Source organism: Tenrec ecaudatus, chromosome 12, assembly GCF_050624435.1.
Source record: "Tenrec ecaudatus isolate mTenEca1 chromosome 12, mTenEca1.hap1, whole genome shotgun sequence".
In the NCBI taxonomy this organism is placed as follows: domain Eukaryota; kingdom Metazoa; phylum Chordata; class Mammalia; order Afrosoricida; family Tenrecidae; genus Tenrec; species Tenrec ecaudatus.
This window is the reverse complement of record NC_134541.1, coordinates 96,627,424-96,631,761: the sequence shown is the minus strand read 5'-3', so window position 1 is coordinate 96,631,761 and position 4,338 is coordinate 96,627,424. Positions and strand designations below refer to the sequence as shown.

General features: G+C 52.7%; 1 pseudogene; it reads right to left on the bottom strand.

Annotated features, from left to right (window-relative positions):
* Positions 1–3,008: 3,008 nt before the first annotated feature.
* Positions 3,009–3,772, bottom strand: LOC142422762 (nuclear receptor subfamily 2 group F member 6 pseudogene; annotated as a pseudogene).
* Between the last annotated feature and the right edge of the window lie 566 nt (positions 3,773–4,338).

Genomic DNA, 4,338 nt, shown 5'->3' with positions numbered 1-4,338 from the left:
CGAATGAAAGAAGAATCGGAGGGTCAACAAAAGAAGGTGCTTTCGCAGTGTTTGTGTGAATAGATCTACACACAGAGTAATAAGGTCAATCCAATTAACTTGCTAGTAAAGATTCCAAATGGGATCTTATACCCAAACATAAGCTCTTTGTGCTTCCCTACTAAACCAAGTTACAAGATCACAGTGCCTTGCTGGTTTCTGATGTTGAATGTGAATGTCATAGGACCATCAACTATCTACGCTTTCATCAGTTGTGGATTCATCAGATACATATAGAGAGAGAGTTACATCACTCAGAAGTGCCAGACGGCGTCAATTGCTGATACACAAAGTTCTGCTCTTATCGGAAAAGACAATGAGAAAGCATCGTGTCTTATGAGGAATGAGGCGGTCCTAATTTTCCTTTTGTGCACCACATTTGAACGTTCTCTTTCTCATCTGTGATCATTAGAATTTCTGTCAGCTGGACCTGTTTGTGTGAAAATAGAGTTAGAGTCCAACCTATCAATCAGGTGTAAGTCCCATGAGCCCTCTTCTGGGTTGTCGTCTCTATTATAAGAGGAATCCTGTGCAGAAGCGTGCTTTGTCTTGCCCATTTCCCTTTGTCCACTTCTGGATTCTACATCTGGTTTGTCAATTTCCTGTTAGGTCACCTACTGATCACACTAACCATCAGTGGAATGTCAACTTGTATTGATTCATCCCACCTCAGATTCACGCAGCGCTGCCTTCCCCACCCGAGACCCTCTTCCTGCATCTTCCTCTTTCATGTCCATCAGTTCCCGTAGCTCTATGAGACAGGAGAAGTCTCCCGCTTATATATGACCGATGAACTTGAACCAAACTGGACTTACCTGCTTCTATAGCTGTTTAGGCAATTGTGGATATAAATCTCTATTTGTCCATACATGTATCATACAAGTATCCTTGGTCTTGCTTCTCTAGAGAACCCTGGTGGCAGAGCGCTTATGCATTGGCTGCTAAGGTCAAGGTCAACAGTTCAAAACCACGTGTTACACCACAGCAAAAGGAAGAAACATTTTAATGCAATAATGAATTACCGTCTCTGGAACACAGAGGGGAAGCTTACCCTGTTGTAGAGGGTTGTTCTGCATCAGAGTTGACTTGACGGGACCAGGAGAGGTTCTAAAGAAACAGAATGAGAAAAGATGAGTTGTCTAAATTGGTTCTGATGTCTGATGCAAGCCCTAAAGCTACTGTACATACCCCACATCTCTCGGTAAGTTTTGAGAAATCTATCACTACGAACCAAGAAGGTGTTTTCATCCCTGGCCCTGATGGCACAGTGATCATCCTCTGTGCTACAAAACACAAGAGCAGAAAGGTCAAACCAAGGGCAGCTCCCCTAACAAAAGACCAGGTTTTCTTCTCTCATGAAGAATTACAGTCTCAGAACCCACAGGAGCAGGTCTACTCTGTCCTGTAGGGTCCCCATGCGTCCAAATGACTGAGTTTGGGATGTGTGCCGATAATGGTGCTTAGGCTGTATCTGGAGCAAGACACCGCTGCATGGGCCCAGGAAACACCTCCCACGGTTTATGGCCTCCAGACCTCTACCTAGACTTAACTCATAGCAAGTCCCCAAAGCGAAGCCCAGATGTTGGGCCAGGAACAGCTATGCTCTACCCCCCAAAAAAATATTCTAGAATTCCTTAATTGTGCAGACAGAAACCTGCAGACTATGTGTCAGGATCGTTATAAAGGTTGTGCGATTATTGTGCAAGGAACATAAACTCTGATAAGTCTCAGTTTATTGATATGGCCCACTCAGCACAGATTCTCTGTCCAGTATTGGAGCTTGCGGGGTTGATGTAGTCATTCATTGGTTGGCCATCTACAGTAAGTCAAGCAGACGTATCAGACCTACAGTAGCATTCCCTAGGAGAGGGATCCAAAGGCTCAGGGAAAATGGCATGGGAGAGTGGACTTCTCAGAATAAAGCCATGGACGCAAAATCTGAGAGCCATGAGGGCACGCCTGTGAGCAGAACTGTAAGGAGCACATTTATGGAAGCAGCCCCAGCAGGGGGTCTGCAAAGGGAAAGCAAACAATTAAGCTGAGTGTGGTTTTCTGTTTGTTTGTTTTCCTTCAACAAACCTCTGCAGGCATAAGGCAACGTGACAACATATATGAAACTTTAAAAGAAATAACTGCCAAGCAAGGATCTTAAATCCAGCAAAATATGAAGAAGAAATACGGGCATTTTCAGTCAAGGAGAATTCCAGAAATCCAAAGCAGCGGAATGAGTTATAAAAAAATACGAAGGCTATTCTATGGATGGAGAATCAAAAGGAAGAGCAAACATAAACCTGAGATCAATGAGCAAGGCAGTCCCCACCAGACAGTAACCAAGGTGAAGCAGCTCTGCAAATATGACACAAGACTGAAAAGAGAGAGCTACAGATATCAATCTGCAATGGAGACAAACACGAAGCAAATAGGGGGAGAAAAGTACATGCAAAGAAACTGTATGGAGAGGAAGGCAAGCAGTACACAAGAGAAACATGACCATCTTACACTAGATAAGAAAATAACTATCAAGGGAATGTCGTAAGAAATAGGAAAGAAACCCCATCAAAATGAAGAAAACCACAAAAGCCAACTCAGTAGTAAAATAACAGCAAACCAAGAAGGACAAGAAAATCCACAAGCACAAGGAATCCAGCACAGAAATTTATGTAAAACCAACTTACATAGACATCCTCTCCAAATGACTTCAGGTGCCTATCCAGGTGCAGAACGCAAGTCAGCACCGCCGAGGCATGTGCTTGCTGTGCCTGAAATAAACCTTCCAGGCTTGTAAGGCTCTGAAGTCCAGTAGCCTCCGAGTCAAATTGTAACCAGAGTCACTAAGGGCTACTGCATATTACATAATGATCTTTCGCCCTAGTCATGGTTCTGGTTAGCCACTTGGGGAGGCTGTCCCTATCCTTGGCCTGGGGACCCCGAGCATCTGTGTCGCTGGAGGTCGGTCACTGGCCGGAGCCCTAAGGCCAGTTGAAAGTACTCCCCGAGAGCAGCATGTCTCGGATCAGCGTCTCAACGGGTGTCTTGCCCACCAGGCGCATGAAGAACAGCTGAGAGATGAGTGAGGCTGGGACGGCACGCAGGGCAGGCAGACGCAGCAGCAGGCGGCCGAAGCACTGGGGCTGGGCTGGGTACTGGGTCAGCATGTACTCGGTCAGGGCCACCTGCGCCTTCTCCTGCAGCCTCTCCACGTGTGCTGGGTCTGAGAGGCCACAGGCATCAAGAGTAAAGAGCGCGATGGCCTTGAGGCAGCCATACTCCGCCGAGTCCACCTGCAGGCGGCCCAGCTTGTCCACTTGCTCCTGGAAGGCGCGCACCTGGTCCATGAAGGCCACCGCCCGCTCGGCGGCCATGGGAGCGGTGTGCAGCCCGGCTGCGGCCAGCAGAGGCGCAGTGTGCAGGAGCAGGGCCGCCTCCGCCGGGTTTAGCAGGAACAGCTCGCTCCAGCTGAGCCAAAGCAGGGCCACCTGGTCGGTCACCCGCATCTCCAGGAAGAAGGGCGCTTGGCGCGCCCACTCCACGGTGCTGAAGAGCAGCCGCGCCACCAGCTCGCACACAGGTTATCTGGGCGCCCGGGGGCGAGTCCGAGTCCTCCTCGGTGGGTGGCGCGCGGGTAGCCACCCGCCTTGTCCACGCCATTCGCGTCTCCACCGCTGCTGGGGCCGCCCAAGCCTCCGGCCACCATGGCCATAGCCCCCGGGCCGCGGGGCCAGGGCGGCCCCATTGCGCGTCGCTCAGGGGGACCTCTCTCGTCCTAGGGGTCGCTAGCCGGCGCCCATCCGGTCCCGACGCAAGGGGGGCTCCCGCGGAACCCCCTAAAAAAGTTTTGCAGCACCAACTTCTGCGGCCGGTGTGCGCGCCGGCGGAACTGGTCGGGCCGGTTCCAGGCCAACTTTCCCACGCGTGCGCGGGCCCGCGGCCAGGGGAGACGCACTGGCGGCGAGGCCTGGGGGCCCCGGGGGCAGGCGCCCTGCCGCCCAGGGGCTCCGGCGGGGGCACGCGGGCCATGTGCCGGCCCGAGCCGCGGCGGGGGCCGCAGCCAACTTCGCGGGCCGCCCCGCGCACTCCGGAGGCTGGGGCCAAACTTTGGCCACAAGTTGCGCGGGCGGCCGCTGCGCTGGGAAAGGGCGGCGGGCGCGCGCCAGGGCCTGACGCTGCGCCTCCCAGGAACCCCTGCTTCCCCTGCCGCCGCTGCCACCGCTCATGGCCTGCAGGTCAGCGGGCCTCGCCCTCCCAGCCGCCGCTGGCCTGGGCCTGCGCAGGGCCAGAGCCTCGCTCTCAAGCCCCCTC